Below are 22,968 nucleotides of genomic sequence, written 5' to 3' on the forward strand. Positions count from 1 at the left end.
ATGAAGCATATTTTTTAAAAGACCAAAGTAGAATTTCTATAAATAAAAATAGAGTAATTGAACTCAGAAACTCAATTGATAGATTAAGTAGTATGTGAGGCGAAACTCAATCGAGAATTAGGGTTGCAACATGACAGATCAATAAAGCAGAGAGACAGACAGAGATAAATAGGTAGATATGAAAATGTTGAAGGAGAGGTTAAGTGATGGAGATAATACGGTGAGAAGGTCTAGCAAATGTCTAACTGGAGTTTTAAATTAGAGGAGAAAATAATAGAAAAAATGGGGAAGAAGCAATATTCAAAGAGATAACGGCTGAGGATTTCTCAGAATCTTGAAGCACACTAACCTGAGACTCAGAATGCTCAATAAATCTCATAAAATATATGTAACAGGGAATCCACACTCAGACACATAACAGTAAAACTTTATGGCACAAGTCCCGGCTGCTGTGGCTCAGGGGACTGAGAGCCAGCCTGCAAACCAAAGAGTCGCTGGTTCGATTCCCAGTCAGGTCACGTGCCTGGGCTGCGGGCCAGGCTCCCAGTGAGGGGCGTGCGAGAGGCAACCATACACTGATGTTTCTCTCCCTCTTTCTCCCTCCCTTCCCCTCTCTCTAAAAATAAATAAGTAAAATCTTTTAAAAAACATTAAAAAAAAACCAAAAACTTCATGACACAGAAGAAAAGGCAAGATGCTAGCAGCGGCCAGAAAGGCAGAACAGCATACCAAAGAAGGAGCAGCAATAAGACTTCCAACTGACTTACAAACCACCCAAAACCAGATGCTAAAAAATAGCAATATAATAGCTTCAGAGTTCAGAGAGACAGTAACTGTCAAATTAGAATTCCAAATTCAATAAAGCTGTCTTCCAAGACTGAGGTCAGCTGAAGAGCATTTAGAAAAATCTAAAACATAAAGCAATGGCCACAAATGTATACTCAGGCAGAAGGCGGAGAGGCTGCAGCAGAAAAGGGCATATAAGCCGAGGTCCGGGCATGTGCTGATGGTTTTACTGGGGAGGAAGCAGACGAATCAGGCTAAAATTAAAACACTACACAAAAGTAAACTTACCAGGTAAATTTTTACCAGAGCTAGCGTATTTGATGGCTTTTTACTGCTCAGAACAAAAAAGATATTAACTTTAAGTCCAACAATTTTAAAATGTACACACACCCAATCCAGCAGAATATATACTTGGGTGTTAATGCAGCAGGAATATAAAATTCTTTTTAAAAAGTTTACTTCTCTGTATATCTTAACTTTTGACAGTATGCATATACTGCTTCTGTCATAATGAAACAATTATTAAAATAAATAAATGAATACATAAATGAAACAATGAATACACACATGGTGGGAGGCAAAAATAAATAAAGATAATAAAAAAGACACACACAGAGGGGAAGGAATGCTTTCTGCACATACAACCAGCAAAGACCTAATAGCCAGAATTTTCCTTAAAACCCTGTAAGTCAATGAAATAAAAGCAGACAATCTAATTGAAAAATAGGCAAAGATAGGAACAGTGATGTTCTATAAAGAGGAAATCTAAATTCCATTAAATTTATGAGAAGATGGCCCTGCTCATTAGTCATCAGGAAGATACGCATCACAGCCGCCAGGAGCCACCGACATGCCTCCAAGTCCAACGAAAACTAAATTGCTGAGAGGCCAAGAGATGGCGAGGCCGTGGGCAATGGGAACCCTCATGACTTGCTGGTGACGCTGTCAAAACGCTCAGCATTATTTCTTAAAGATGAAGATGAGCAAATGCCCCAGAAATCTTACCGCCAGGAACACATCTGAGAATTATTTTTACAACGTTGATAATTGGCGCAAACTGGACATGACCCAAGGATCTATAAAACACTATTAGGATGTTTTTTTAAATGGGTTGTATAGTCATCCCTTAGAAAACCACACAGGAATGAAAATTAGTAAACTCCTGCTACATAAAAAATAAAAAATCAATAAAAAATCTCAAAAACAATGGTGAACAAAAATAGAAAATTATAAAAATACATTCTGCATGACTCCACTTACGTAAAGTTCCAAAAGAGACAAAAGTAAGCAATATATTGTTTAGGAACGTGTGTATGTGTGTGTGTGTGTGTGTAAGACTACCTAGAAAAACAAAGAAATTATTTTTAAAATTTTAAGATAATGGCCACTGTAGGAGACAGAACCATAAGACAGCAGGAGGGTTACACTGGATTTCCAAGAGTGTAGTTAAATTCTATTTCTCAATCCAAGTGGTAGGTACATGAGGGTGTTTTCTAGTGTTATTATTTAACATTTATTGTTGTTATCTAAAAGTAATAATATTACATAAACCATACAATGTTTTATGTATGATTCTGTACATACATTTTTACTCTTAGCTCATTATCCCTATAAAGCAACAGCAAGGTACTTAACACACTGCGTACGGGTGGCGAGAATTCTCGTCATTTCTAAAGGCATTTAAATACCCCGGTACGCAGCGTGTTAAGAAAATTACATGGTCCAGGAGCAAATGTAGAATTGCAGCCAATCATCAAACTGTCTGCTCTATAACAGGGACTATTCATTCGGTGATCAAGCAATTCAGATCACTTAAAAAAGGAACAAGTTCAAGTCCCCCAACCCTGTTCTCCTTTCGCTGCAAAAGCTTCACACGAAAAGCTCTGTGATCACAGGGCCGTACACGCCAAGGCTAAGTGCACCAGCTCAGGCCACAGACCGGTGCACACAAAGCGCTGCATTTGGTTTTAGGATGTCCTAAGTATCATGATCATGGAGCCTTTAAATAGCATTTTTCATGACGACAGTGATTTGTTTAACCAGAAAAACAGAAGCGATGCTCCTTGAGAAAAAAACAACAAAGGCAGGCTACGGAACATCACCTCATTATTCAAGTGCAATGAACTCCAACTAATACTTAATTACAAGAGGCATTTGGAGGCTCCGAGTAGCAGGAAACGTGGCATTCTCCCAAGGCACTTGATTGATTTCTCAGACTACAAAATTCAAGCCGCTGAGAATTCTGAAAACATTGATTTAGCAAGAGAGAGATGAGGGAGCTCTCAAAGCCTGGAATGGGAATAAATACCAAATAAACGAACCTGGCCTGGTTGCTGTTACGGATCTTAGACACCAGGACGTATTTCAAGCTTCATTGCTCTTTCAGTTTTCTGATGTAGCCATTCCTTCAGGGTGAAAAGACAGACCTCATTCCTCTTTCTCCTAGTCGCTGCAACACAGGCCCACGCCTCCATGCCACGGTTTAGGGTATTCTGCACGGTTTGTTCCGGCTTAGACGTAGGCTAAGCCAGGACCTGGATGATTTATTTCCTTTGAAAATTATTAGCAATGAAACAGGCCCCACAAACATGAACATAAACACCCCTGTTACAAAGTTTTCAACCATCAAGTGGACGTTTCTTCACACCATCTTGATCCAAACAGAAGATAGATATTTATGCAAAGTAGCAAGTAGGTGCCTGTGCTGAAGTCCTAGCTTCCCTACTGACAAGCTGTGACCGTGGGCAAGACACTGAACCCTGCAGGTCTCACCTGCAAAATGGGATTAGTAAGAATATCTCCTCATAGCGGTTTCCTGAGGATTAAGTAAGACAATGCATGTAGACTATTTGGTGCCTGCCCAGAATATAGTAGATGCTCAATAAACGTTAGCTATATATGGTCAGTACAAAGCCTCTGTGCTTGATTCAATATACTCCACAGGAGACTGAACCTTCCATGTCCCTTCTATTACAAACGGTGGGCTAAAATTATATACTCATGTCCACAGCACGTAACATCCTGCTCGTGGGATCTGAATACACTCTGCATCCACAAACAGATGCTTGCCAGAAATAGTTTATCCGTTCCACTCCCACTGATTTCCAGCAGGAGGAAGACAATAGTTACTCTCCAGGGCACTAAGAGTCCATCCCCGTGTGATCAAAAACTACCTCCAGGAATTTTTGCAAATGTGAGGATCGCAGGAAAGGTGCCAGAAGCCTCATGCCAGGGAAATACCTTGAATTGTTAAAACGAAAAGAAAAAGGCTTAAAGAAAAAAATCAAAACTCTGGAAATTCAAGACTGAAACAGATAACATTAGTTTCTGGCAATATTCACAGAACGGGATGTCTGATCTGGTAGCACTCACGTTGTCCTGAGGCAGGGAGGTGACAGAGGGTGAGTCATGCCAGCCACTCGTCTGCAGAAGCAATTGATCCGGGGCATAATCACGCCTACAGTCAGAGCCAGTTACTCTCCGAGAAAAATCCCTCCTCTACTGTCTTGACTTCCTGACTAGACCAGAATTCCTTGAGGACAGAGGCTGTCATATTCACCTGAGTAACCTCAACACTTAATTCAGTGCCTGGAACCCAGGAGGCAATCGATAAAATCTGTTGGCTGAATAAATGAGATGTCAGATAACCTGCTCACGGTCACTGCTAGAAGTGGGAGATGCATTCATTCATTCATTCATTCATTCAAGTAAGCTGGCACAAAGCGAGTAGGACTTCCCCAGTCCCATAGCCTCTCTGCCTTGCACAAGGGCACTCCCGGGGGGTCTTAGTTTTAGGAGGGCATTTGCCGAAGCCACGCCTGAGAACTTGACCTGACTGAGGAAGAGAAGGCTGGCTGTTCTGGAGCTCTGGTAGCTGACTGAATAACTAAACTAAAAAAAGCGCCCAATGCCAAGCTGACCAGCAGCTCCTGGCGTTACGTCTGCCCACAATCTTCCTGGGTGACTGGGGTGAAAGAGGCTGAAAATGAGGAACCAAATAAAGTCCTTGGGATGCTGACAAAAAGCCCAAGTTCTTTCTAACTAAGCAGTTTCTCATGCCCTGGGCGCCATGCAAGGAAAACGCCAAACGTGCTTCTAGCCCGTTGGGGCCAGCCCACCATTTGGAAGCTTCTCCATCATTCAGGTGCAAGGAAAATATATTTCAATCTATCTACGGGAGTAAAAGTTCGTCCATGGAGCCAGGCTTTCTCTTTCCTTCCCTAGAGGCAAAAACAAGGCTTTGCTCTTTGGGATCTGCTTGTCCTGGTGTTTGGGGTTTGCTTCTCCCTTATTTGTGTATTCTCCTATCCCTTCCAGCCCCACTTCCCAAATTCTAGGTTCACTTTAACTTACAGCTTCTGGGAGATGATCAGCGTTCCCAAAACTCCCTACAGGTAGGTTCAGGGCCAAGCAAGGCCCAGAGTGGGCAGGCAGAGCCAGCTGCCATGGATCCAGGGGTGGGTAGGTGCTGGGGACTCCCAGGGGAATGGCCAAGTCTGGGGCGAAACTCGGGCCACAGCACTGGGCCTCTGAGACCATCTCGTCACCTCTGCGTGAGTCTCCGGAAGTCTCAGACAACCGCAGGTCCCAGGTTCATAAAATCCCGGTCCCTCTCAGGGACGGGCAATCTCAACGGACAGCGGAAGTTACTTAAAGTGGATCCACTCAAAACAGAGAGCAACATTGCCTATCAAATAGTGATAATACGTTCTCATTGAGATTCCAGCTGAAAACTTAAACTTATGAAAATAAATTCCCTTTATCTTATATTTAGCACAATATGGCTTGTAACTGCAACTGAGCTGATTTTTAGAATAAAGAATCAATCAAGTGTGATTGTCTTGGACATCATTTTGAGACGTGTGCTGCAGCACACCCCCGCCCCTCAACACGGCCACGAGGACCTTTCTGTTTCACGGAAATATCAGTAGCATTCTCCAGTTTTCCTTGATTACATCTCCTAGTCCTTTGGTATTCAGGTCAGTCTGTCCCGAAGCAACTCTGCTGGCCTCGACCTGGGATGCGCTCCTTTTCCGTGGTTAGCTGGTCCGTCAGGTCTGCAGCATCGCCTCCAGTGACGTCATGAAATCCTGCTTCGTCCTCAAAACGTGCGGTCCATCACCAACTTGCAATGTGCTGGCTCTGTCCTGTGACATCGCAGCGAGAGCTGAGCAAGGATGACAGACGCCCGCCCAGGCCTGCGATGGAGGCCTGAGGGCAGGTTAATTTCAGAGGTGATCGGTTCAATGACTATATATTGATCTGAGCTTCCTTGGGCCGTCTCCTAACTGCAGAGAAACACATAACAATAACTCAGGTGTGAAGAACCCCAACGTCCACACCCCGCTCCGATGCAGCAGAACTCTGCCTGCTGGGTATCAGTCAGCAGGACAAGGTCAGTGGTGACGTCCCTGCTCTCTGCGTGGCCGCTTTCAGAGCCTCTTCCTGCACCGATTCCATCAGCTCCGGTCCTTGTCACCCAGGCAGCAACTTGAAGAGATGGGGAGACCAGCACAGCTGATATGCCTTTCCGATCACTGAGCAAACCTACAATTGGGGTGACGTGAGGCTCAGGGGTTCTGCCAGGCCAAAGGAGGCGGGGTCAGTCAATTCCATTTTTTGTTGTTGTTTCTTTGTTTGCTTTTTAGTGAAAAAGCAGCTGCAGTAGCAGCCGCTTGTCAATTCACTCAAAATGGTCCGTCTGGCCCACCAGCCAGATTGCTTTCCTGGGAATTTAGCGCAGAAGTGGGTGCACTGGGAGCCCAAGAAACGATAAGGTTCTAGACACTTCCTAAAACACTCGTAGATGGCCCACGACGACAGAAGGAGACGGAAGATGTCAAAGCCCCGCAGTCCAATCAGGTTCCAGTCCCCTACCCGGAGGAGAGGCCGTGATGGATTGCTCTGACTCTGGCTTCCGCACTCCCTCCACTACATAAAGAAGCTGCGATTCAGTGAAAGAGCCCTGGCTCTAGGCAGCAAAACACTGAGCTAAGCGGTGGTTTCTGGATTAGTATTTGAATTGGTGGGCATCAGCCACTCTACTGAGGGCCTGAATGGAGCTCAGAGGCGGAGGAAGGGAGAATCGGCCCTCCCTCTGCCTGAGAGCTTGAGCTGCAATGCTGGCCTTCTGCCCTCGGACCAGGACTCGGCCATCAGCACTCCTGGTTCTCAGGCCTTTGAGCCTGGACTGGGATTTATTTATACCAGCAGCTCCCCCAGGTCCGCAGTCTGCAGCCAGCAGATCATGCAACTTCTCGGGCACCATAATCGGGTGAATTATTTATTACAGTTCCGCCTAATAAATCTCATTATACGTACACCATTGGTCCCATTTCTCAGGAGAACCCTGACTTCTGCAGAGAGAAAACGCAGACTGGCTCAAGCATGGCTTGGGGAAATGCGCAGGTTAGAATTCCCAGTGAATTATTAAAGACATTGCTAAGTTACTGTGAGCGATGCAGATTCCTACACGCTCCAGCCTATGCCGCAGAGGAGCCTTTGGAGCTTCTGGTGCCATCCCAGGTGACAGAATTGAAGAGGAAGACAGCACAGCGTGCATCTAGGGGTCAGGGAAGGTGACCCAGGTCAGCGTTTCATTCCCAGGAAGGACTGAAATGAAAAGATGGAGGGACAGGCCACCCTGCGTCGCACCGACCTCTGCGCTGCTCTGCCTCTTCCAGGGCAGCGTGAGGGGCCAAGACACCATCCCAGGGACACAGGTCCAGCTTGTTCCCCTTGGGAACTGGCAGCTGTGAGGGAGCCGGGCTACCGCAGCGGGGTCCATCCGCAGGCAAAGACAGTGCTCCCTGGAAAGGAAGGGTCTAAAGGGTGTTGGTGCTAAAGGTTGACTCTAGTACGCAGTGACATTACTCATGCAGCTGTGGCAGGCAGGTCTCAGGTACTAGAGGGTCCCGTGGGCCCCCCTTACCCACCTTGGTGGCCCAGCCCAGCCACCCACGCTGCGCAGTGTCCCGCGATGGCTGCAAGCTGTCAACACAACAGCGTCCCTAATGCCCGTCCACCTCGCACACGGTCGCTATGACTGATGCTCCTCGGAGCAGCCTCTCCGAAGAAAAAGCGCACAGACTGCCTCTGGGAGAAGGGACACTCCACCCACGGGAGTGTCACCAGCACAGGGAGGGGTCTTGGAAGCCTTTGGAAAACGAGGTCAGTGTCATCCGGCAGCCAGGCGCGGGACTGCTGCACATGCCGAGGAAGAGAAGGCAGGGTCACCGACGGTCACCTGGCAGTGGTGGCTGCGGCGGTGGCCACCGCAGGGGAAGCTGGGAGCGGCTCACGTCTCAGCAGCCAAGGGCGAGCCCTGGCTGGACGCGGGAAAGGAGCTGAGCGCACTTCACCGGGTCGCTTTTCCCACGGTTTCCCCGGTTCCCTGTCTCGGGTCAAAGCACTCCCACAGCACCCTCTTTTCTGGGGCCGGTGGCCAGCACCTCTGTGATGGCTTCACGCTGCCACGCCCGTGCTATTCAAATCCCGTCTCTCATACACAGACGGAAGGGAGCCCCGTACATGGCGGTCCCCAGGCGCCTCCGTCCCAGCTGTACCCAGAGGTCCCCTTTGTGTCTCTAGCAATCACCTGCATAAAGTATGTTACCCGCTTAGAGACCCGACTGTTAATTCTGCTCTTCGGCTCTCACCGCCATCCCGTGGGCAATCGCTGGAGGAGAGAGCGGGAAATGACTTCCAGCCCAAGGTCAGGCTGGGGCTCCGGCAGTTTGTGTCTGGACCCACGCTGGCCGACACAGTGGCTGACCTCACTCGGGGACCTTCGCCAACGTTCTTGGCCTCCCCGCGTCTAAGCCGGAGGCTGGCAGGCAAGAGCGCCATGCTGAGCTCTTGAACGTGGCCAAGCCCAGAGGCCGAGTCAAGAGAGGGCTCGGTGACGCATACGCTGGCATTCGGAACGATCTAAATGGCACGCCGTGATTCTTAAATGGACAGCAAGCTGTGCCTAGAAAATACATATCTTCAGTTCTTTTACTTTTCCTTTGGGAAAAAAGAAACTGGAAGACACTATCTAGATCTGCTCTTAGAATCAAATTACTACTGTGAAAAGCAACACAACACAGAAGGAACATGTTGACTGACTACGCCACGCAGCCCTCACGGCAAAGCACACGCCAGGAAGGAAACGACGAGGATGGAACAGTCAGACGCATCCCTTTCCTTAGGGAACGAAACTTGAGAGGCACATCTGCAGCCTGCTCTCCTGCTGAGTTAGAAACAAACACAGCCAGATAGACGCCCACCTCTTCCAGCAGACACCTGTCCATCAAACAGAGGCCTGTCTCACAGGTTTCCGCCCTTGCTCTCTGTCTGCCCCAGGGGACAGCGCCCAGGCTTTTCCGATCAGAGTTCACGGTGGAATGGCACTAAATTACCTCATTTAATTTCCCACGCTGCCGTCACTTGGAAGATGGGGGTCAGTTAGCACTCCTGTTTCCAGATGAGAAAATTGAGGTACAAAGTCAGGACGCGCCTTGCCTGAGATCGCATCATTACTAAGTAACCGAGCCAGGCCAAACTCAGGTCTGCCTGTGTCTGAAAAGAATTCTCCTTTCACAGGCCCCGGCTGCTGTGGCTTAGTGGATTGAGCGTCGGCCTGCAAACCAAGTGTCGCTGGTTCGATTCCCAGTCAGGGCACATGACTCGGTTGCACGTCAGGTCCCCAGTTGGGGGCGTGAGTGAGAGGCAACCACACGGTGATGTTTCTCTCCCTCTCTTTCTCCTTTCCCCTCTCTCTACAAATAAATAAACAAACAAACAAATAAATAAATTAGAAAAAAAAATTCTCCTTTCACTATCGTATCAGTATAGGTAGGTTCTTGGACGAAAACTAATTTTAATTATATAGGGCAATCTAATGATTATAAAAGCAAATATATCCTATTTAGTCCCCTGCTAGGTCTTCGAGTGGCATTCTTGGGACATCCAACAATTTGCAGGCATGACTATATGGAGAAAGGAGAAATAAATGAGCGCTCATGGCCGTCAGGCCGGAACTCCACAAGCCATGGAAGGGCCTGCGTGCCCCGGCCCTCCGCTCCCCACCCACCACGGCGGAGGGGCAGGTGCGCCCGGGGCTCTTCCGGTCAGAAACGCTCTCGCCCCCTCTGCCCGGTCTTGGCTCCATTTCCTTCAGAATTAATTGTCCCAGATGCCTCCGATTATGCACGAGACACCACTTAATTATTACATATTATACATGTTTGCTGCAGTCCATGTCAAAATTGTAACTAAACGGCCATTGGAGTAATTATTTGTTCCTGTCCACTGCTGTCCCTCAGAGCTGCCAAGAGCACCCGCTGCCCAAGGGCGGCCCGCCGACGAGGAAGGCTGCCCTCCGTACCCCGTGCCCCGTACCTGGGCTGCAGGGCTGGGGGAGGGGAGCCCGTTCCCACGGGGCCTAAGCGCTGCACCAGCTCGCGGTGGCCCTGCCCTGCAAACGCTGCCAGGACAGGCCACGCCCGTGTCACTCGCCCGTCTGCTCCTGCACCACGCCCAGAGAACCGTGGTGAATAAATGACCGAATCGCTAAAGAAACGAGCAAATGAATGCTTCTTAAAGCCCCCACGGAGGACCGGGAATCCCACCCACGACGCCGTGCAAAGCAAAGGCCGACTGTGAAACACGAGGCAACAGCTCGCTGGTCTCAGCTCTCAGCCGTCCCAGCAGCTGAAGCCTCGTCACAGCCGCAGACGACCCCTCGGGTCCCAGGACGGGGCCGCGGAGACACGGACTCTCTCCAGAGGCAGCTAGTGCCGGCCCGCTTCTCTTCTCTTCCGGAGAGAATATTTGTGAAAGAAAATAAATGGAATCTGGTTTTATTTGTCAGGTGTGGTAAATAATACTCAAGTCAATATAAGTGACCATTTGACCAAAAGGACGTATTAGCAAAGGACAAAAAGTAGGAGCCATATTTTTTCCAAGGTTACTAATCACCGTGGGATCTGAGAGACTTGGCTGGAGCCAAACCCCACCGAGCGTCTAGTTGGTACATGAACTATAAAGAAAGCAGGGGCTTTCCTTTCCTTTGACTGCCTGCCTCCCTCTCTCCCTCCCTCCTCCCCTCTCTCCCTCTCTCCTTCCTTCTCCCTCCTTCCTTTCCTTCCTTCCTTTCTCCCTTCTTTTCTTTTGGATGAAAAAGTGTACAGTTTCTCATGACCCAGAAAACTGAAGAAGATAATCCTATGAGACCCACCTGTGGCCTGAAACTGAATTCGTTTATTGGTAGAAATAAGCATAAAGAGGCCCCCACAGAACTTTTCACTTCTCAAAATGTCTACTTATTTTTTTAAAAGATTCAAAGAACGTTACAGCTCTGGAATCAAGAAGCTAGTCTGTCTCTCTTCCTTCAAGTCCCCAGTCCCCATGTCCCACCCAGGCTTCCAGGAAGGACGGACCCTAACTCACAGTGTCACCTTGGTCTTTCTGGTCATCGGCAGGATTCCCCAGCTCTGCCAGAGGAGGTGGAGAGGGAACCCAGCACGCACGAAGCACCTACTATGTGCCTGGCACACTGCAAGGGGCTTTGCACCTTGGATCCCTTTCAATTCTCAATCTCTGTCAAACAGCATCTTTGCTTTGGTAGGTATTGTTAAAACCTCTTATAAAGCTGAAGAAACCGAGGCTCGAAGAGACCACAGAATTCTATAACTCAAAGTGAGTCATGAAGCTCTATCCCATCCATATCCCTTCGTCTTCTAAAAGGCGAAGAGAAGACTGAGCGAGCAAGAGTCTGCCATTAGATGACCCTGCTGATCAGCAGGAGAGCTGACCACCCTGTCCTGACAGCTCAGGTCTCTCTCTTACTCTAAGCCCAGGAAGATGGTCTGAGACACCAGCATCAATGGTGAATTTGAGGTCCTGATCACACAGGGACGGCATAACTGTAGCTTTAGTTACGTCTTTACTCAATGATGCTCAGGAATCAATGAGTGCAATCAATATTTGGGGAAGGGCGCTGAGAATGAGTCATGCACTGCGCTGGGCACGCGGAACACGCTGTCCTAGGACAGTCAAGGTTCCTGTCGTCACGGAGCAGAGGGCTCAAGGCAGAAGCAGACGGAAAACCAGCCAGCATGTAAAGATGATCACAGACTCAACTGAGAGCCACGGCGAGAATCACACAGGAGGAAAATGCAGGCCATTCACGACGGCTTCTTTAAGGAGGCCCTATTGAGGCTGAAACTCAGGGAATGAGCAGGATGAGCCACCGCCATGTGCTAGTTTGGGTTCCCTCAGGATGAGACCCTGACATGGATTCAAGTGCAAGTCATCGATCAGGACAATGATCCCAGGAAAGACCAGCAGGTCTGAGATGCAGATGACATCAGCAAGTTACCACTGTGGGCAGCAGGAGCTCGATCCCGCTGGGGAGCTTCAGGAGACAGGATGAAATACATAGCTCAGATTTGCCCCACCTAAGGGACAAGGGAGCTGGGCACTTATACACCAACCCCTCCCGCCCTTAACTATTGGCTGCGGCTGCAGTAGGGGACAGGGTAAGGGTTCATTCATGACACAGTAACTGCTGAGGGAACATGGACGGGGTTCTGCCAGGATGTGAGAAGTATGGGAGAAGGGCAAGTTCAAAGGCCAGGGAAGAGAAAGAAAAGAATAAGACTATCTCATCTTGTGAGAGCTGTCAAGAGTTGGCTCTGAAATCAAGAGCTGGGGTTCTGGCTTCAGCCTGCGAGCCAAGTGTCGCTGGTTCGATTCCCAGTCAGGGCACATGACTAGGCTGCACGTCAGGTCCCCAGTTGGGGGCGGAAGTGAGCGGCAACCACACTGATGTTTCTCTCCCTGTCTTTAAAAATAAACAAACAAACAAATACGTTTTTTAAAAAAGAGTTGGGGTTCTAGAGTCACATGATCTGGGAATAAATGCCAGCTCTGCGACATGCTGGCTGTGTGACATTGGGGCAAATTATTAATCTCCCTAAGCCTCAGTTTCCTCATGTGGATGAGAGGACTAGTAACAGTACTGACCCCATAGGTGTGTGGAGGGTTAAGTAGGATAAATCCTTTAAAGCCATTAACACAGACCTTGACTCATTTTCAGTGTTAGCCATTGGCATGATAGTCAAAAAGACAGGGTGCCTGGAATGCTGGAAGCAAGGGGGTGGGGGGCAGGGACAGGAGGCTGACGAGGCGGCAGGGGTCAGAGCAGGCGAGGCTTGAAGACTGTGCTGAAGAGACTGGACTGGCTCTCCTTTAGGTGTGCTGAAAGCCACGGCAGACTTGTGAGCTGTGGAGGGAGCTGACAGCATCCTTCTAGAACGTCAGACTCTTCAGAAGCTGGAAGAGCTCTCTCTGCTTCTGCATCCCCAGCGCCAGATCCACTGCTGGCGTAAGAGGAAGGTGCTATTTAGCACTAATTGGCAGACTCCAGAAGCTGATGGGAGGAAAGAAGCATCGGTCTGAACCGTCCAAAGACCACACAGACTTGGCTGTGGACGATCTGTTTCATTCTCCTTCAGCAGGTTTCACTTCCTAATTAAGTTGGCTCCAGCTAACGTTAAAATGACTTTGCATTTTCCAAGCAGAGGCCAAGAGAGGCAGGAGAGGGGGGCCCTCACCCACTGGGAGGCATCAGGAAGCAGGCCTGGGATGAAACGGTCGCTGTGGAGACCCCAATGGGAATAACTTGTGTATGCTCGTGGGTTCTGTCCCGAAGGGGAAAGAGAAACCACACTGGCTCTCAGACGTGCACACCAGAGAAAACTCAGCAAACACAGAGGAAGGGCCTCGTGGTCCTGAACCCAAAGGGCCACGTTTCTATGGCAGCACCCAGCTTGAGGACGGGCGCCTGCCTCAGGACCCGGACGACTGCCGCAGAGAAGGGTCTCGGGAAAACACTGTTGGCTCGTGAGTGATAGATGGATTGATTTTTCTACTTCCTTCCACCCATAAATCAATCCATTCATCTCCGTATCCCAGAAGATGTCTATTACAGAGGACATGTGGTCATCTGAATTTTTATTTTTAGAACACACGTAATACCTTGAATGATCTTTGGGCTGCAATTGGAAGGCTGAGTTAAAAGTCAATTTGCAACAACATGGATGGAACTAGAGAGAATTATGCTTAGCGAAAGAAGCCAGGCGACGAAAGAAAAATACCTTATGCTGTCACAGGAGACTAATGAGCAACACAAACAAATGAGCAAACTGAACAAGAAACAGAGTAACAGTTATCAGGCGGGAGGGGGGAGGGAGGGAGGGAGGTAAGTAGGGGAAGGGTTTAGCCAAGGAACTAATATAAATGACCCACGAACATGGACAACAGGGTTGGGATGGACCGTGGGAGAAGGGGTGGGCTGGGTGAGGGGTAGCAATGAGGGAAAAAGTGGGACAATTGTAACAGAAAAACAATAAAAATAAAAAAAGAAACTAAAGAAAAAAAATCAATGGTTTGAAACAGCAGTAAAAGGAACCCACAAAAATAGCTCTCTCTCTAACATCTCCTTTACTGCTCAAGTACATTCTACCACCAAGGAGCAAGAATAAGATCTGTTATGAAAATGTTTCACAGTTGTTCAGCTCATGGACTTTGCATCCACAAGAAGTCATTACGTGAAATAGGAACAGATGAAGTGATGAGCAGAAAGTGTTTCATAATGACAGAAGGGCCAAAATATCAAGAATACCTAACAATTATAAGCATGCATGAGCCGATAAACAGTTTCTTCTAATGTTAGACACATGCCTAATGTTTCAGCCAGCGATGACACTCACAGATATTCAGCCCAGGTAAGGGACAACAGAGTCCTCACAAAGAACTGAACACAAATATTCACAGCGGCTTTACTAACAATTGAAAAAACTGGGAACATTCCAGATGTTTCTCAAAAGGAGAAGAGATAAGCAATTTGTGGAATATTTATTACCATGAAATACACTTCAGCAATAAAGAGAAATCACTGATACACGTGGTCTGTCCGGAAAAAGTCCAGCCATTATTAATATAATAACGGTTTGCGGGACATCGATACAACCTGGCAGCCAAGGTGAGGGGACTGGAGTGCGCATGTATGAACAGTGATGACATCACTGTACTGGTCAGTGGGGGCAGTAGATGCCGTTGAGTGAGCATGTGCACTGTGTGGCCGTCGCATTCAAAATGAGTGAACCATTAGAGCAATGAATCTGCATCATATTTTGCATTAAGCTTGAACTTTGCTCTGCGGAAACTATTCAGATGACTCAGAGGCCGCCGCTGTGGGCACCTGGTGACGGGCAGCTTCATCACGACAACACGCCCACTCACGCATCACATCTCGTGCAGCTTTTGGCGAAACATCCAATCACCCAGGTGACTCAGCCCCCCTACAGCCCAGATTTGGTGCCCTGCGACTTCTGGCTTCTCCCAAAACTAAATCACCTTTGAAAGGGAAGAGATATCAGATCATCGATGAGATTCAGGAAAATATGATGGGGCAGCTGATGGTGACTGGGAGAACTGTGTGAAGTCCCAAGGTGCCTGCTTGGAAGGGGACTGAGGCATCACTGTCCTGTGTATCGTGTTTCTTGTATCTTCTTCAATAAATATCTTGATTTTTCATATTACATGGATGGATAGTTTGCGGACAAACCTTGTTTACTTGTAACAACAGAAAACTTTTAAGACTGCTAAACTGAATAGAAGCTGCTAGACACACACACACACACACACACACACACACACACACACACACACACCCCACTGTAAATCTAAAGTTAAAGGAAAAAAACCCTGTACAGTGGCTGTCTTAAGGGGATGAAGACAGACTGGAAATAGCCATTAAGGGACTTTCTGGGGCTACACTGGGGTAAGAATAGGGGTTACATGGTGTTCTCTGTGTGTCAGGACTAAGTGATTTACGCAGTTTGTCGTACATCTTACCTTAAAGTGTTAAAATAATTTTTTAAAAACTCACCATCGTTATTGAATGTTGGTAGGAAATGAAGAAAACTAGGGAGCCAGAGCGGCAGCTGTTGTATCTGGAGCATGTATATTTGTTAGATTTCTGTCTAAATTTTTTATAATAAAAAGTTCAGAAAGATAGAAATAAAAAGGTACTAGACTTTAATTATAACCTTTAATCCCAGCCTGATTTTTCTCCCCACAGAAATCAAATAGCCAAGTCTTTGAGGAAGAGTATTTTGATTAATTAAACAGAATTCATTTCTAAAAATATTCTGTTTATTCAGACCAGGAACTTGGAGAGTTGGATGAATTTAATACATAAGTGATCGATTTCTCCCATATATTTCTCAATCCATAGTTAGAACCTACTTAGATTTGTTCAGAAAAAGTGAACTCCCAGATATTATGTTTGAAAAGACCCTTCGGTGTATGCACTCCATTTGTAAGGACTCTGTCATCAAAGAGACACCAAGGAAGGACAAGAACCTTCTAACAGATGGTACCTCTGCAACGAAGGTATTTCTGATTTTAAAATCATAGCAAAGCCCTGGCTGCTGTGACTCAGTGGATTGAGCATCGGCCTGTGATTCAAGTGTCGCAGGTTCGATCCCCAGTCAGGGCACATGACTCGGTTGCACGTCAGGTCCCCAGTTGGGGGCGCGAGTGAGAGGTGACCACACAGTGATGTTTCTCTCCCTCTCTTTCTCCTTTCCCCTCTACATAAATAAATAAATAAATAAATAAATAAATAAATAGTTTTTAAAAAAATCACAGCAAAGGCAGGAACAACGGGATAATGGCTACGTCTCTGTGTCAGCTTGGCTAGGCCATGGTGCTCAGCTCTTCGGTCAGAACCAGTCTAGACGTTGCTGCAAAGGGGCATTTCAGACAGGATGAGGATTTACTCTCAGTTGGCTTTAAGTAAAGGAACTCGCCCTGCATACAGTGGGCGGGCCTCGTCCAATCAGCAGAATGCCTTAAGAGCAAAGACGGAGCTTTCCCAAATAAAGAATCCCACCTCCAGACTGCATGCAACCCAGAAAGCCTGCTTGAGTTCCCAGCCTGCTGGCCTGCGCCGAAGACTTCGGACTTAGGACCGCAACATCAACCCCTAATCTGAGTTTCCTGCCTTACTGGCCTGACCCTACAGATGTCCGATTTGCCAGACCCCATAATCATGGGATGCAATGCTTTAAAATAACTCTCCCTTCCATCCCCACCCCCCCCCTCTACACACACATCCTATCGGCTCTGTCCCTCTGGAGAACTCTGACTTTGCCAACAGGAAGATACATTCTCTCTCAAATGGAAGAACCTTAACTCCAAATCGCAACACAGGAAGACGATAAGCAAATGGCAGAGCGACACTGACTCACAGAGACAGGGAAGGAGCGTGTGCCGTGTCTGCAAAGCATGGTGCTGGGGGGCGGGGTGGGGACCACCCTCCTCCAGGTGGGACCCTGCACAGCTTTGAACGGGAGGCACCAGGTACTGCAGGGGACAGGAAACAGGGAGGTGGGTGCAAAGCCCCTGTAAAGGTCAGTTCTGCTCTCCAGGTCACCACCCCAACCAGCAAATAGGAACCCAGGCCTCCCTACCTCTTGAAGAACACAGGAGGTTTAACACGAGGCCCTGGACCTGGGAAAAGCGGGCCAGCAGGGAACAGGGCTGCAAAACCGAAAGCAGGGGGAGTTAGGGACAGTCTGCAAAGTGATCCGTGCGCACCCACGCCCCTCCTGCAAGGCTCCCAGAATGCCAGGCTCACGGACACCGGCGGGAGCCTGGGGGGCTCCTCCTGTGGAATCTAATAGCCTCAAGGTAAGGGGCAGATGCTGAGGCTCAGAGCCAGCCCGTGAGAGCCGGGGTAACCCCACGCATCCCACAGTGAAGCCCAATGAGTGAGCGCTGCCCAGTCAGCTGCAGCGGTTCCACCTTAAATAAGAACGGACAGCGGCGGGTCCCCAGGTAAGCAATGAAAGGCAGACGCAAATAAACAGAAGGTGGGGGGCTGAGGGAGCCTGCAAACAAAGAGAGGAAAGAGACAGTGCACCCATGAAAACAAGAACAGCGTGATTTTTTAAAAATCAGAGTTCAGGAAAGAGCTGTTGGAAATTAAAAATATAAAAATCAGTCGGTGTCCTCAGTGGGTTGCAGCAGCATCTGGTACACTGAAAAGTCGCAGGTTTGATTCCCGATCAGGGCACACGCCTAGGTTGTGGGTTCGATCCCCGGACGGGGCGTGTACAGGAGGCAACCGATCAATATTTCTCTCTCACATTGAGGGTTTTTCTCTCTCTCTAAAAATGTGTGTGTGTGTGTGTGTGTGTGTGTGTGTGTGTGTGTGTGTAAATCATAATAAAATTTAAGGGAAGGGTTGGTAAATAAAATTTTTTCAGTGTCCTGGAGAGATGAAAAACAAACAAACAAATGAAGTAGACAATGGGAAATAAAAAGATACGATCCATCCAGGAGATTCAACGTCTATCTAACACAGGATCCAGAGAAAAGAAACAGAATACAGGGGGAAGGAACACAAAGCTCCACATTTAAAGGGCCCACTGGGCGGCCAGAACAACACAGGCAAAGAACCCCAGAAAAAGGCCCAGCACTGGGGAACGTCAGAGGACCAGAGGTAGAGAAAGGATCCTAGGAGGCCCCACAGAGAGGAGGAGGACAGCACAAAGGAAAGGCGTCCCAGCAGGCTTCTCGCAAATGCTCGGAAAACTAGAATCCTGCTCAGACACGATTTGCAACCTAGAAATCTATACCCAGCTAAAGAATGAAGACGCTTCAGACGTAAACATCTCAAAACATACAGCTCAATGTGCTCTCCTGGGAAATAACGGAAGAAAGGGTTTGTCTTCCTGGAGGCTGTCCCCTGCCCCCTCACTGGAAGTCTCAGCTCCCCAACCCCAGAGCACAGTTAAAGCGCCTGGTATCTGTCCTTTCCCTAAAGAAGACGAGGACCATGCCTGACTCACCCCAAGTGATAGCCAGTGTGCACAAAACAGTAAGTACTCGAGTTTATCACTTAAAATAGCGGTTCTCAACCCTTGGGGCGCGACCCCTTTGGGGGTCGAACGACCCTTTCACAGGGGTCGCCTAAGACCATCGGAAAACACATATATAATTACATACTGTTATTGTGATTCATCACTATGCTTTAGTTATGTTCAGTTTGTAACAATGAAAATCCATCCTACATAGCAGATATTTACATGACGATTCATAACAGTAGCCAAATGACAGTTATGAAGTAGCAACGCAAATAATGTTATGGTTGGGGGTCGCCACAGCATGAGGAGCTGTGTTAAAGGGTCGCGGCATTAGGGAGGTTGGGAACCACTGCCTTAAAAGATATATCCCACAAGGACTGATTATCCTACAAATGTCCAATCTTTATACTGCAATGGAGTTGTTTTAAAAGGAAACAGCTACATGCACAACTTAAGTGCATTGGTCTTGCTTTAGACCTGCTTTTTGTTTATCACAGCAGTTTTAGGGGACATCTCCGGACCCCAGACTACACGACCCCTCACCCCGCCTGCGGCTGCCGTGTGTCAGGCTGAAGCCACGCCCTGTTTTGATCAGCCCTTCACACCCCACAGGGGCCAGAAGGCCAGCCCGCTGACAAGGCTCACAAAAAACATCCCGCCCTGTGCTCTCCCCGTATAAAAGCAGCCCCTTCTCTCCTGGAAAGGCGGAGCCCTGACCACCCCGCTTCCTGATTTTCCCAAGACACGCGCTGCGTCTCAATGGTCCTCGGAGCGACTCTGTTCTTACATCAGTTCACAGCAGAACGAAGGAGGTACAGGGCTGGCCCACACACCTGCTGCTCCCACACCTGCCTCCCGCTGTCAACACCCCCACCCCCGTTTGCTACAACTGACAGACCCACTCTGACACATCATGGTCACCCAGAGTCCGTAGTTTAACTTAGGGTTCACTCGTGGTGGTGTATGCGATCTACGGGGTTCGACAAACATACAGAGACATGTGTCCATCATTATAGGACCACAGAGAGTATCTTCACTTCCCTAAACCTCTGTGCTCCATCTATTCACCACCCCCCAACTCCAACCCCCAAAGTAATGCTTTTTAATACTATGTGTTTGGAACACGGGCCACCCGCTTTCCGTTCTGCGGGCCATGTCTCTTTCGCTACTCAACTCTGTTCTTATCAAGCGAGCACCTCCATCGGCCACATGTAAACAGATGGGCGTCTCTCGGCTCCAATAAAACTTTATTTATAAAAACAAGCAGCCAGCGAGTCTGGCCCACGTGCTGCTGCTTGCCAACCCGTGGGCAACAGGGCCATTCCCACCATTTTTACAGGAAAGAAATTCCTTAAGAGCCCAACTGGCATTGATAATTCATGATTTTCTATCTTCCGTTCTCAAATCTATCCTTTTTTTGGAAGGGGAACATGCAAATGCTGAAATTATGCAATGAAAGATAAATCCCTTTTCACAGCTACACGACATTTCCCCACTTTAAATCCCAAGCGTCCCAAAAACTGTCTGAAGGAAATCCCTCGTGCTCTGAAACTGTGGTCTCTGCTTCTGCAGTCAAGGGTGACGCAGGCCACCTGACCGAGCCAGTCCCATGAGACGGCCACCACGGGGACAGCTGTTCGTGGATAGTTGGCCAAGCGTCCAGGGGAGCGCAGTTGAACTGCTTATGATAGATTAAGAACTAGATCTCTTGTTTCAAAAACAAATCACTGTTCGATCTTAAGGTCAAAGGAAACCAGCTGCTCTCCCGCGTGCTGTGTGGACATCAGGGACCCTCCAGGCCCCAGTTCGCTGTAAGCAGAGCAAAAGCAAGCCTGTGTGTGCCCAGCACGGGGAGTCTGTCTCCCGAGACCCCTCGTCCAGAACGGCTGTGGCCACTCACTCAGATACAGCCTGCAAAACCGATTTACCGGAGGGAGAAAGAGTGTGTATATCAGAGTGAGAGTCCACAGAGGTCACCCCCCTGAGGCCCACTGCCTCCTCGGAGGGAGAGTCACACCAGCCACCAGGCTTCCTGTTAACGCTCTGTTAGAATCCAGAAAACATTTCCTGCAAGGCAATCACTGACCTGTCATAAAAAAATAAAAATAAAAAAAAACAGAGCAGAAGAAAATACCACCATCAAAGCCTAGAGAAGAGACAGGATATGGTGTTTGCCAAGCAGTAACAATCTGTAATATTTTAAGTAGCATCTTAAGCAAAAGATAGTAGTAGCCTCTGTCAAAAAGCTTGTCTAGCATGGACGGGACACTGGCCATGCATTGACAAGGCAGCTGGCGGGCAGCCCTAACAGGAAAAGCTTTTGGTATGCAAGGAGGCTGTGCATGGAAAATTAATATTGGGGGGGGGGGCTGCCCCTCTAATCTCTGCAGTCCAGCAGCCTTCCAGCTTGAGCTGTCCACGGGAGAGCTATCTCCTTCCCAAGTTCAAATGCAGCAGCGGCACGAAACTGTGCCGCAGTACTCGGTCGACCACTCGAAAGCCAGGCTAAGGTTTTCCCAGAGGGTTGCACTTCATGCTGCTCTGAGTGTTGGAAGCCTCTGAAAGCTCAGCACCAAGTCTTTAGGAGGCCAGCACGCGCCCTAAAACAACAGAGGCCTTGAGCGACCCCCCCCAAGGACAGAGATGGAGAGCCGGTGTGAACCGGACCAAGTGAGCTCCATTCCCAGGCCCTCTAGCCGACGCCAGCGCTGGAAGCCCTGAGGATAAGGACGTGGCCATGTCTCAGTGCAGCGGGCACTGCTCCCGCTGGCTGCCTCTCGGCCCTCAACAGTCTCCCACAAACTAGAGGAGAAAAGGAGTTCTTTACTGAAATGAACATGGACTGTAAATACTTCATCGTACTTCATCACCAAATGCCCAAGATACTGTCACATTAGAGGCTGGCGTGAGGATCCACTAAGTGTCCTTGGACACGTTACTGAGTCTGTCTGAGCCTCACTGTCCCTGTGTATAAAATGGGGACACCCCGACCTGGCAGGGCTGCTGTGTAGGTTAAGGGCCATCCCCACTCAGAGCACCTGGCACCTGGATATTGTTGACAGGCTCTGGCTTCCAAAGGCCCTGAGCAAAATGCCCAACAACCACTGGGCAGGGAAGGGCTTCTAGCTTCTATTCCTTGATTGAGCCACTAGCAGGGTTTGTCTTAGGTACTTAGGAAAAAAAAAACACACACACACACACAGAGAAGGGATTAAGGTAACACACTTGCCAAGGGTAAACATGACCAGTCTTAGGGAATCAAGGTTTCGGATCATGACATTAGCCTGACCTTTCCCACAGTCCCCTGTGGGGGTAGTTCTCCCCCCATCACCCCAGAGTCACCAACACACACATACAGTCTGCCGCAGCCTGTGAACTCCCCGGCACACACGATGCAGCTTATTTACTCTGGTGTCCCCAGCGCCCAGCACCGAAGTCCTTTAATAAGCATTGATGGAATGCCTGAGCCAGGATACGCTGGAAACCTCAGCCCTGGTAATAAACAGGAACATGGATAACTACCGTTTATTGAAAACGCCCTGCTAAGTACTTCACATGCGATGAGCAGATTAAATAAGATAATGCACTATAACATTTAGGTGCAGCACCTATCCAGAAATGTCGGCGGTCCTCGTGACTTATTCTAATGCTCAGCCCGCCAGTACTGGGTGCATGGCCATTCCCATCTTCCCCAGCAGGACCTGAGTCACAGAGAGAAGAGTCAGGGCGCTAACACCTGGCAGAGCCAGGAATCGCCACACATCAAAGACCGTGTTCTCTCTGTGACACCACGCTGCGCCTCATCCATGTTATTTAGCCTTGGCCTGAAGGCTGGTCCCCGCCTCAATATCTGTAATCAGATTATACTTACTGTGCGTAGGTATGTATGTATGCATTTATATGCCATCTATTGGCACACGCAGACACACACACACACACACACACACAGAGCACCTTCACTGAAGGAATAAACTACAGTGAACACTGAGCTAACAGGCAGAAGGTCCCAGCAAGCATGGTTAATTTCCAGGCAAGGTCAAGTTCCTGAATCATATGGACACAGGGTGATGTGTCACCTGTTACACCCTCCTGAGCTCGCCAAGCCAGCACACCCAATGCTTTGTACACACCAGCGCCTCATTCAGACTTGTCCCTTCCAGCTGAAGATCCTGTTTGTACGCCGGTGACCCTACAGTGGGGAAAGGCGAGCTGTGCCCGGCACTCCTGGCCGACATCTGTCCCTCGCCCTGAGCCC

General features: G+C 48.5%; 1 protein-coding gene across 2 annotated transcripts in view; it reads right to left on the reverse strand.

Annotated features, from left to right (window-relative positions):
• PLPP4 (phospholipid phosphatase 4) overlaps nucleotides 1-22,968 on the reverse strand; it is a 102,223-nt gene that overhangs the window by 19,870 nt on the left and 59,385 nt on the right. The gene's annotated exons all lie outside the window — the stretch shown is intronic.

The sequence above is a fragment of the Furipterus horrens genome, unplaced genomic scaffold, assembly GCF_987537825.1.
Source record: "Furipterus horrens unplaced genomic scaffold, mFurHor1.1.pri manual_scaffold_5, whole genome shotgun sequence".
Taxonomy (NCBI): domain Eukaryota; kingdom Metazoa; phylum Chordata; class Mammalia; order Chiroptera; family Furipteridae; genus Furipterus; species Furipterus horrens.